Source organism: Zonotrichia leucophrys, chromosome 2 (genome assembly GCF_028769735.1).
Source record: "Zonotrichia leucophrys gambelii isolate GWCS_2022_RI chromosome 2, RI_Zleu_2.0, whole genome shotgun sequence".
NCBI classification, from domain to species: Eukaryota; Metazoa; Chordata; class Aves; order Passeriformes; family Passerellidae; genus Zonotrichia; species Zonotrichia leucophrys.
In genome coordinates this window covers 116,208,169-116,220,444 of record NC_088171.1, presented here as the reverse complement: position 1 = coordinate 116,220,444, position 12,276 = coordinate 116,208,169, and the positions used below count along the sequence as shown (strand labels likewise).

Genomic DNA, 12,276 nt, shown 5'->3' with positions numbered 1-12,276 from the left:
GTTCTTCACTGATTAATTCTTGTTGCTTTATGTGTAGCTGATTTGATAGACATGCCTTTCCCCTCTTTCACATCAGTGGAACAGCTTTATCTGTGAATGAGCAAGACTTCTGATTTCAAACGCTTGAGAATCTGTTTGAATTTGTAATGATAGTGAACTTGGTATGGCATGCCAACGTGTCTTCATCCCTTCATACACGAGGGTGTATACACATGATTCCATGCATAGAGTAGGTAGATGGCATTGCTTCTGTTTACGAAGAGGAGATCAAATAGGTGCCTGTTATAGAGGTCATTGAAATCCACAAGACTTAGTAGGAGACTGTAAGAGCTTGTTCTAAAAAACAATTTTCTAAAAGAATATTTTCTTTTTAGAGTGATGAACTTTAATTTGCTTTACTTTGAGAATAGTTAATAAAATAAGGAATTTGATCTCCAGTGTGTTGTCTCAAAACTCCCCATCACAGACACAATTTATTTTATATTCATGAACAATTATCCTCGAAGTGTGATGATGTCTTATACCTACTCCATCTACATACACACATTACTCAAGTTCTCCTGAACATTTTTTCTTTTGTGACTGATTCAGAAATTCCTGAGAAAGCATCAGTTTTTGTATACACAAGTGCATATGCATACTCATACATACATATACATCTGTGGTACACTCAAACTGCAAAAAGCTGTAAGTTTATCCTATATTCTGTAAATTATGATGGCAGAAATTGATTCAGATTAAAAACATGCTTAATATAATTACTATTCTCCTAGTTGTAAATTCAAGATTAGAGAAAACAATTAAATGACATCATTAAAATAGCAAGGTTTTGCTAGGCCTGAGGAACAGGAAGGTGTAATTTAGGGTGGGAGGAACAGAGACTGCATTTCTGATGCTTCAGACACTCTCTGCTTGATACTGAGAGGTCTGAGCAGACAAGAAGAAGCTGGCACAGTGTTAGTTTCACAGCAATGAGAGGGGGGATGATGTGGTGACTATCTGGTGTGTTTTGTGACTGGAAAGTGCAAATTCCTTGCTTTTGAAGCTGCTGAGCAGCTCTTGTGACAACAAGTTTTATGTTGCCCTTTCACCAGGATTTAAATAGGGGATCTGGTGTTGTCAGTGGGAATGAACTAGTGCTGAACAGGTGGTGGTGCACTCTCCTCTTTATGGAATTATGAATTATATGATAATAGATTGTAGAATATGAAAAACATTCAAATTCAGAGTGAGCCATGGAGCCGCACCTTGCCTTTAAGAAATGGGAAGGGTGATGCAATGCTATGGACTGTATTTCTGTATTTAAACAGATCTCAGTGAAATTTATATTTTAATGGACATTTACATTAGCAATCCACGTGCCTTTACTCTCAGTTTATAAGTAGCATTTGCAATTTGTGAAGTTCACAAACAAGTTGGTTTGCAGAAGTTCTAACACTTGGGGATTTTATCCTTTCCTGTTGTGTAGGTCCAGAGCTGGAATGAGCTGTCAGCAGCCATGCATCATTAGGCTACTACAACTGTTCTTATCATCTTCCTGTTTGAAAAAACCTGAATCAACCTGACACAAAGATTATCAACACTAGTTCTTTAGAAATGCAAACACCAATTTCCTAGATTTGTTGAAATATAAGTATTTATACTTCTTCTAAATGAGTGATTTTTTTATTGGTTATTGTTTGTCTCCATAAATTTAGTTTGTGCTTAAAAGGTGATTGGTTTAATTGTTAAGGTTCAGTCTTTTAAAGGAACTGAACTTCATGTTATCACCAAAACTAACTCTTTTTCTTCTGTATTTAATGTCTAATGTCCAGTGCTCAGCCCTCTGCTGCCACTTTAGAATTCTTGAGAAAGTGTTTATACTTAAATGCATGACTGTAGGACAGAGGGCCAAACACATTTGGCTTGTGAGGCACACACCATAATCAGAGGCCTACTGGAAACAAATTTTTTGGAGCCTTCAGGCAACCAAAAGCTCCAGGAATGGCTGGAAAAGGGTGCCTTTTGAGGCTGTTTTACTCTGCTTCGTTGTAATAGCAGAGGGTAGTGCACTGAGATTGCAAGTGAACCCTACATCAGCATTAATTTTTTCCTCCACTGCTGATGATTCAAATAAGTGACTAGAAAAACTCTTCTGTTACTTATGTGACATAGCTCTGACATGTGGGCCAGAATGTAGGGACTTGGTAGCCAGAGGCAGCCAAGAGTTGGTTGTGGTAGGTGTTCATGTCCTTGTTGTGGTAAGTATTTATGTGTCCAGGCTAGAGCATCAGTATAGCAGGTGATCAAGCCCTAAATGAGAAAGAAAACCATTCTGAGTTTTCAGAGTTAGTATCATATTGGAATTGTGCTTGTTCAATTCCTTACTGAGCTTTTGTTAGAAATAGATGAATTGTGGAAGAATGGAAAATGTTCAAAATCCCTTAGCATGTAAAGAAGCAAGGAGGAGAGATTACTGTGCTTTTCAAAGCTAAAAACATCACAGGGTAGTCTAGGAATCAGATCCCTGCTTATGCTTCAAATAAGATGCTTTATGCTGACAAGTGCTCCTAAATTTTGTGACCTGTGAGTGTCTACCAGCATCATACAGTCTTTCTGATTCATAATTCACTGCTATCATCAGCTTTTCATAAAAAGAGTTTTGAGAGTATAATTCCCAGCAGCTTACCATAAACCATGTATGGGTTGTAGACTGCTGCTTGGGAACTGATAATGTAGCCAGGAGCCCAGAGTGCCTGTCATACAAAACACCTTCACAGCATGTTTATTAGCAATCACAGCACACAAGTTGAGAGTCTGAACATCCACTGAAACTCTGCCATGGTATTTTCACTTATGGGGAAAATGCTACAAATTAATGGTGAGTCAAAATAGTGGGAAGCTTAAATCATCACTGGTAAAGCTACACCCATTTAAAAACAAGAGTGGCACATATAAAATATAATGTAATATACTCTCAATTATCAAAGATACTAGAAGGACACACAGGTACATATGTCTGTACAATACAGAGAAGAAAGCCTGCAGTATGCTTTCCTCCTTTACCAATGTTGTGGCAGTGCACTCTATTTTACCTGGATGAAATCACAGAGATTTAAGCAGAACAGTATTACTGCATTGAAACTGAAGATCCAGGTCAGCCCAGATCCTTACTCTTATTGGAACTTTTTAATTCTGAATATTTTGTATGAATGAAGGCAATGCAATGAAAAATATACAAACTCTTGCTAAGCAAACAGACATGTTTTGTAAATAAATAGCAAATGAAAACTTCAAGGTTATTTGAATTACTGAAAATGTTTTTGCAACTGATACTTGCCACTCAAGAAACAGAATATCAGCACTTACTGTTGTTAGCAATGTTTTATGGATAAGACCAGAGTTTATGAAGAGCAGTGCTACACAACAAAAGTTTCTTTGAAACCATTTATGCATCCCCATAGCTCAAAACAAGCAAAGGTGTATTTAATTTAGCTAGAGGCAGTTAAATGCCCACAGAACTTGATGCTGATTCAATACATTGTAACCTTTTAATGGAAGGAATGCAAAGTTTTTCAAGAATGATAAGGTTTGATAAGGTTCTCAGTTCTCTTTTCTGAGACACACTGAACCCACACCTGGCTGTACTTTCAAGTGCTGTTTTTAGGAAGGTGTAGGATAAAGGTAATGTTTTGTCAGTATTACACAAGGTTTTGCCATCTGTGTATTTTGTATTTTGCTTTTTTAAAAAACTCTTGAACTTTTTGATTTATCATAATGTTAAGGAGAAGGCAAGATCCTTCTATGATGAAAAAGGGCATTGTGTGAGACAATGGGGGTAAGGAGTAGGGTAAGACAAAAGAAGTGGAAAAGCTCTCCAGGAAAGAGATTGGCTCCTTTTAAGCAGCAGAATAAAGGTTTTGATCTTGTGTATTGATCTTGACGTAAAACTGCTGCAGTGGGACATCTTACTTCCTCCCTATCAGATGGAAAGACAGATTATTGTGGACGTCCTATCTAATTTCTCCATACTCTCTTTATTTGCACCTTCTCAACACTTCTGGGAGACTTTGAAAAATAATTCTTTTTACTGAACTTTTCTCATATCTTCTCTTTTAAATATTTTCTTTCTATTGCTGTAGGAACATTGGAACCTTTGGTTCTTAAAAATATCCTAGCTTTGCTCCTTATCTTTGCTCCTACTTCTGCTCCTTGTTTCTGAGGTAAAATTTATAGTGTTCCATTTCTCCTAGTTTTGAACAAGAAAATTTTCTCTGTGAAGAATATAGGTGCATAAAATTTTGTATATGAAAGAATTAGATATAAATCTTCTTGGAAAAATAATGGTATTTTTCCGTTCTGAGATTGAATTCTGAGATTTGATTAACCTTGTTAATAATTTTTTTTTCTAACAATGGGTATTGTGAAGAACTCTCAGATTTTGCAGGTGTTTATGGCACTGATCCTGGAAGGTTTTCTTTGGGAATAATTATTTGATCTGTAGAGGACTTCACCAGAAAGTAGGAAAGTTATCAAGAATAAACAAGGATAAACATTGGTAATAACAAACATAATAACAAACAAGGACAAACTTGGATAATAACACCACCAATATATACAATCAGTCTTTTGTCAGACAATGCATTAAGTATTTCTGTAAAAAACACAGCTGAAATCTTCAAACTGGCTCATAATTAGGCTCCCTTCAAAAAGAAATTTGTTAATACAATAGGTACCAAATCCCAGTTCAACTTAATTTCACTGACTTTTGGACTAAAAGCATTAAGCTTGAACTAGCTAAAAATGTACAAAATGTGCATTCAATTAAAGAGTAATTAGATACTCAATCACCCTTACATTACACTAGGGATTATCCAAGAAAGAAGAGAGGTACTACTCATGCAGTGTGTAAAACAATTTTCTTAATTAGTTTAAGCACTAATTGAGATTGAGGGAGTGTCACTGTGTCACAGCATTAGTTTACCTAAATGGAACCTTAAAACCACAAAGGTTTTGGCTTCTTTTGAATAGTCTCACTCGGATTGTTCAGTTTTATTCACTGATCCAGTACCTCAGGCCACAAAAATGGAAATTTTCTTTTCAATTCAGGGAGGAGTGGGTTGGTTGGTCCCTGCACCCTTGTATCAGTAGTCAACTGAAAAACATGCCAAGACTTTTTCCAGAGATGGAGAATAATTTGTTATTACTTGGTTGTTGTTTTGTTTTTTTTTTTATGCTACACCTATATATACCAAGCCCCAGGAAGAGCTGGCAATCCTCTGTGCTGTTATGTGGAGTGTAAAACCCTTTCCCTGCTTACAGCCTGCCGTAGGAGGCAGCTGGTGGAAAGCTCTTCAAGGGGACCGTCAAATGGTGGTGCTGTCAGACAATGTGGCTGTCATGGTTCGGTGCTGACACCATGCCAGTGTCCCATGAAAATCCCTTTTCCCTGGTGTCTACTGTGAGATGGGATCAGGAATAGAGCAAAGCAGGCTCCAGCTTAGGAATAGAAGGAAAAAATCTTTATTAACTTACAGTATATAAAAGAAACACACAGAACTCAGGATGAAAGCCTTCCAAACATTACTTCTCCCCCCAGCCAAGTTCCCAACACATCACAGTAAGACAGAACCTTAGACTCTCAATTCAGTTGTCACCCTTCAGATCACCAACTCTTGGTCCATTGCCACCTTCTAGATAATCAATTCATCAGTTCATCAAGAGGAGAGGAGTCCCTCTTATGCCATAGGCTTCCCCAGGAAACACCATTGAAACCTTGTGTGTTTCCATGTCACTCGTGGCACTGCCTGGAGAACATATGCCATCGTGACCTCTTCCTTCCACGTCCAGTGCTCTCACCACTGCACATGGACCAGAGCTGCTTCTATTGTTTTCCTTTTAAGGGTGCTTTTTCCAGTTCCAAAAAGAGCACAGTCTCTCACCTTTGGGACATCTGTCCCCCCCCCAGATTTCACCCCCTGGGGCTGAGGGGTCTCAGCACTAAACCCTCTTGGCTCTGAGGCATTACCTGCAAGACTTGTGTCCAGAGGCTGTGAGGGTTAGCCCTCCTCGTCATTCCTTGGTTGATGACAGGATCCTGTGACAGGGATCCCAAATGCCTGGCTACAGTGCCATCCAGAATTGAAGCCTCGCCTGCAGCCTCCCAGAGATGGCTTTGGGGGGTATTGAGTGATAACCAGGTGTCCGATTTTCGGCTGTTTGGATGGCCTGGAAAGGCCCGGGGTGGCCTTGGGGCAGCCCGCGCTTCAAAGGATGAGAAGAGGCTTCAAATCTTTTCTCGGTCTCGATGTTTGTTAATTGCTTATCTAAAAGATTTTCTCTCGGCCCGACAGAGGTCTGCTCAGCAGCCAGCCATGAGCACACTCCCTGCCCTCCGGGGTGGTCACCTATCTTTATACTCAAAGTTACGTATACAATATTTATCATTTTTCCCCAATACCTTTTACCCTTATTAACCAGTGCACTTTTAGTAATGACCAATCCCAAAGTGCCACTATCACCACAGAAGATGGAGGAGAAGAAGAAGAAGAAGGACAGGACACGCCCCAATTCCTCCATCTTACTTCTCTAAACCCCCCTGTACAGAAATCCTAAACCCTGTGTTTCACTCTCTAATTAACTTATCCCTTCACCATTCACTCAGGTGAAATCCTCCTATCCTCATACAAGTGTCGTCTCCTGTGTAGGATCAAAGTCCAGCCACCAGACACTTCTGGCAACATTCCAGGACTCCCGAGGCCCCCAAGGGTGGTCTCGGTGACTCGGCACCTCAGTCCTGAGGTGCTGAGATCCCACAACCAGGGAGTATATGGAAATCACAGATTGTCTTGAGGGTAGGCACTGACTTCTTGGCAGCACTGCTGGTTGCTGACAACCTCTACACCCTCTTCCCCTGACAGGACCAAGCGGGAATTCTCTGGAATGAGTTGACTCTTCCTGCAAGCAGTTGTAGCCCCAGGTGACCATTTGCACACGAGCGCTTTCAGATTGTTTGTGTGTACACACTGAGCTGTTGTTAGCAGTATAATAACCTCAGGGAAAAAAAAAAGGAAATTAATATTACAACAGAATGAAGCAGTCAGACATTCTCATGCCAACTGCCTCTTAACTGAGAGCACTGGGTCAACCTGAGCACCTGGATTCTTAAGGTTATGCCAAAGCACATGAATATGTGTTTGCATGAAATCAAGTATTGATTAATGCTGCTAATGAATATTACTGCTCTTGGGAGGAATTGAGTGATTGCTTTCTATCCTTTGAGTCCACCTGACTCCCATCAGAGCTGGTACTCAGCACTTCTCTTAGTAAGGCCCTTAAAATAGTAAATGGTAAAAAGTTTTCTGTTACCAGTATATTTTTCTTTCTAGTTTACTACTCATGAGCACCAGGTTATAATCAATTACCAGACTGATTCAGAAAGCCAGTTTTAAAACTTTGTGTTAAATTAATAATTTTACCACTGCATTTAACTTTGCATTTTTACTGCCATTTCCTCCATTGCTAGTAAATCTTGCAGCACTGGCTTTACCCTAAAAGAGAAGAATTAGTACCATTATGTCACTGAAGTATATACCCTGAAACTGCTCCCACCTGCTGTCATGAAATCCCAGCTTTTAGTTTTCCCTGTCTTCCTGGCTGGATATAAACAGTCTTTCAGACCCACTGCAGAGGAATTTCAGTAACATAATTGTTCCATTCTCTTTTCAGAGAGGGGGAAGACAATGCTCCCACAGTGCCCGCAGATGAGAAATGGAAACTTTTGAGACTGCTGCTTCAGTTGAACCACAAAGCCTGTATTGTTTGTCTTCATCTAATTCAGCCTTGATAGACAGCTGTGACAGTTGGTCTGTCCACATGGTCCAGGGAAATTCTGGGAATGGGCTGTACATTAAAAGAAGAAAACATATTAAATCTTCCAATTCACACTGTTAACTATTTTCAAATTGTCGTTATCGTTGCTTTTATAGCTACTTTGGCATAGCATTCAATAGTCATCTGTGATCCAAATAGTACTGATTTTAAACTTGGTATGAATGCTAATATGTAGAAATACCTATTATTGTTTTGAATGTTAGATTTGCTTTTATTCCATATCATCTCTTCTGCTGTCAGTAGCCATATTTTCTGTAGAAGGGAGATGCATTCTACAAAGGTAATGAAAGCACTGTTTGTTCACAAAGAGCATTATACAAATTCAGAATTAATTTTTTGGCAGAAAGGAGAACTTCTCTGCTAGACGTATGCACTTGACATGATTTATCTGAATAAAGCTGAATGACATTTGCATTACTAGGAACCTTACTGAGAAGAAGGACAGTTTGGAACTGAGTAAAATTAACCAACATAACAATAAACAGAATTGTCTGGATTATTTTCTACTTGTTGAGCCATGGAATTTTGTGATATGGTGTTGAGTAGAGGCAGAAAATTTTCAGTCTTTGTTCTCGTGTGAATTATGACAGTTCTATTTGTTTTGTACACTGCTGAGGATGGCGGTCTGGGCACTTACTCTGCATGTCCTGAGCTGGCCTCTCAGCATGGGGATTGCCATGCTGGGCCACACATGAACTTATCTGACAGAGAAGATAAGGCAAGGGTAGTCTGAACCAGCTAGTCAACCTTACAACTTCTAATTCCTGAAACACCAACACCAGGATCGGAAGGACAGAGTCACTAATTTGGGAGGCAATAACTTTGATCACTGTAGCTATTAATGAGGTCCCCTGTCTTAGCATGAGGGACATTGCAGATATCTGTGTCAGTGGAAGAACCCCAGAGGCACAGATGGCAACTTCCAGTCTGGGGCACAGTGAAGGTGCAAACTGAGGGCTGACAGAGGGGAGGTCACTCCCTTGGAGCAGATCAATCACCACTCACAAAGTCATTCCCAGGCAATGGTAAGTGCAGAGTCAGAAGGCACCCTTAATCCCCCTTGTCAAGGGTTATGGGGAGAGCTACTGCTGAATTACGAGCTCTCTGAGTAATTTATGTGTATTAGGGGCAGCAGAAACAACAAGGCAAACCAACACAGTGCATGTGAGCTGGGTGAAGGGGGACCAGATATTGCTGACCACTTGAAGTGTTTGTAACTGGGTATTCTGCAGAAACACATGCTTCCTTTGGAGATAAGTCTTGGTGCATTGCAATAAATACACAGAAAATGTAAAGCAAGCAGCCCACCATGAGGTTATTTGTTCATCTGGGCTTAGCAGAGTAACAATCAGCATGTTGTTCCTTGGACTTAGAGAAACTTATATTTCTTAGGGTTATCCCCATCTCCTGCCCACATTTAATGAAGTGTAATCCCATTGTCTATACAATGGGTTCAAGATTTCAGTGCTGGCCAAAACCACTCTTTCCACCTGCGGTGTCTGCAACGTGTGGGTGTAGCAGCTTCACTGGCTGCTGCCCCTCTTCCTTCTGCAGTTACTCCCAAGCATCTGCAGCCAGAGCTCAACCCCAACACCTGATTACCAGACCCTGGCTTCCCACTGATCTGCATCATACCACAGGGCAGGAGAAGTCTCTGCTGCAATGGCCTGGCTGGACTGTCTGTAGTTTTTGACAGGAGCCTGATAATTTGTCTTAGTTGTCAAGTTTGGTACTAAAATCGTGGGAAAACAAAATCTGTGAGGTGGAAGTCAGCTGTTTTCTGCCAAGTGAAGGTCTGTTTTTGTCTCCTTGCACCCAGCGAGAAATGAACCCTCCAAAAGTGGAGTGACCCATGTTGCTGACCTGACAGTTCTCAGGTTGTATACACAGCTCATTCAGGTCTTCTCCCTTTGCATACAACATACTATTAACTACTGAGTGTTAACTGACAGGAACTGTAGTAGTCATATGGCAAATATTGACATTATGATGAAATCTGAACTAGATTTATTCTCTAAATAAACATGTTCCTTATCTTGGAGCTGTCTGATATTCTTGTGGCTGTGAAATACAGATACGTTGCAAAGCAAATGATGTCATGTCTCCACCAAATAGTCTATTATTTCCTTTTCCTGTGCTCCCTTCCTGTGTTTGCTGTTCTTTCAAGCATTGCCTTGTGCAGAGAAATTCTAGTCATATAAATACTACTGCTGAGGAATTGAAGTTAGTAAATTTGTCTCAACACTTGTCAGACTTTTTTTTCCTAGGCTTGGCTTTGAAAGAAAAATAAAACCCACTAGTAAAAATACTTATAGCAGTTTTGTGTCTTAAAAACTGGATTTAATTATAACAACATATTCATTCACAAAACACACCCATTACAGATTGATCAACCCACATTTATTGCGTGTTGGGAAAAGTTAAATTAGTCTTTCTGGTTTTGATATGAATCCACGTGGAGAAATGTTCAGGAGGGGCTCTTGGTGTATTATTTCAGTTACAACTGCACCCATCAGAGGTTTTATTGAGTAGGGAAAGGCTCCACTGCTCTCCAATTGGAGTTCCACATGCCTACCTGTGTATTAATATTTTTAAAAAATCATAAAAACTGATAAGGGTGTTCTGACGGTAGTGTAAGACTGTAAATTAATAATTTCCTCTTTAAGCCTACAGCTACTAAAATTTTGAATCAGTTTGCTCTCTGGAAGTATTTTTAACAGTAAATGTTAATGGACATAATGCTTCCTGTAATTTTAGAGATTTATTAGAAATGTGAATTATAAGTTTCCAAAAGATGCTGAGCAGTTGCACACTTACTAGTCACAAAAACAATGACATAATACTTAAAAGCAACTTTGTGCTTCATCAGGCAAAAGCTAGCTCCACAGGCTTCTGATAAACTGTAGGAAGGCATTGGGAATAGGAGGAAATCCAACTCTTGAGAGAAGAAGGGTGAATTGGGGCAGATGCCTGTTGTCAGTGATCATCCATCTGCAGGTGACATGTTCTTCAGGTTCCTCTGTAGTTTTCTGGAGCTCTCAGAAAAATTTAGAGCCTTTAATCTCTTAGTTTGACTTCTAACCGTGGTATGATGTGCTTTGCACTTTGGGCTGGGATTCTGGGCTTCCACTTACTCAAATTAGAGGAGTTTCTTAGAAAGCACTGTGCCTTCCTAATGCTGCCTGTTGCCCTGCCTCCCATCTTTTCTTGGTGTGAAAATTAAGTCATAGATAGGCAAACCAATAAATTCTAGGCCTGATCCCAAAATATACTTGGGAGGTAAACAAGAATAAATTGGTGTGAGTTAAAGGATAGGCTTGATCCTAGACATTACACTGGCAAGTGTGGAGTAGTGGCCGTGTATGGAAACATGAACATGAGTCTAAGAGGAAGTAAGAGTGGTCCCTGGCTAGCATCCTGGTTTGTATCCTAAAGGTTGACTCATCTGTGTTCCTGACTCTCAGAGGGTAATTGAAGACTACTGTTGCTGAGGAGATAAAAGTGCTTAACAGCCAGGTAACATAAAGAAAAAATAATTTTACTGAGAAGTTTCAGCTGAATTTTGCTGAGATTGCAGAAGGAACAAGGAGAGGAGATCCCTGCACATGCAGCTTCACAAGAAGTCACACCAATCAGCATTTTCCAGACCCTGCCAGGTTGCAGCTGCTGTAAAAGCACAGACTCATCTTCATTGAGTTTGACTGGTGGGCACAGCACTTGGTGCAGTGATGGCCTTGGACAAACAATTCCTTTCATGGTTGTCACATCCACTCCAGTGAGAATGAAGGGAAACTTCCTTTCTTGTAGAAATGGGGGGAGTCCCAGGGGGAATGAAGATTGTAGAGAAAAATGGGAAAACCCTCCAGGGGTTGAGAACTGTGGAAGGAGTGCAGATTTTGGCCTGGTTTTTCTTTGTTGGGTTTCATGATGGCATCACCCGCCATGGAGTTTTCTTAGAGATGGGTTTTCCTTTATACACCAGTGCTGCCTGCTGAAATATCAGCTAAGTGGAGAACCACCCACTACACCTTCTGATGCTAGACCATGCAGGACATGTTTGGAAGTGTTCATGTGCACATTTATTTATGAAACTGTAGCTGCCATTGTAAGCACACCTATGTGTGTGTATTTATCTCTTTAGAATACTGCACATTAAAAACTATTTTGAAACCAAAAGGAATTCAAATTGAATTTTAGAACTTCTAAATGAAGTTAATATATTTCAGTATGAAGACTAAATGCCTAGCATCACCAGGCTAGTTCACCAGCCCTTTTTACTTGTATGATTTGTTTTGTCCCTTTGCTTAGTGAATTTGTGTTAAAGTCCAATTTTTTTTTCCTTTTTCCCCATTATTCGTTTTACAGCCCCAGGTCATTTCTATCGAATGCTGTTCAAGACCTGCT

The 12,276-nt window shown here is 40.0% G+C and overlaps 1 protein-coding gene across 1 annotated transcript in view; it reads left to right on the top strand.

Annotated features, from left to right (window-relative positions):
- CA8 (carbonic anhydrase 8) overlaps positions 1–8,368 on the top strand; it is a 49,262-nt gene extending 40,894 nt beyond the window's left edge. Inside the window, exon 9 of the mRNA XM_064706136.1 lies at positions 7,708–8,368. The gene's annotated coding sequence lies outside the window, so the exon portion shown is untranslated. The remainder of the gene's footprint in view (positions 1–7,707) is intronic.
- Positions 8,369–12,276: the final 3,908 nt, after the last annotated feature.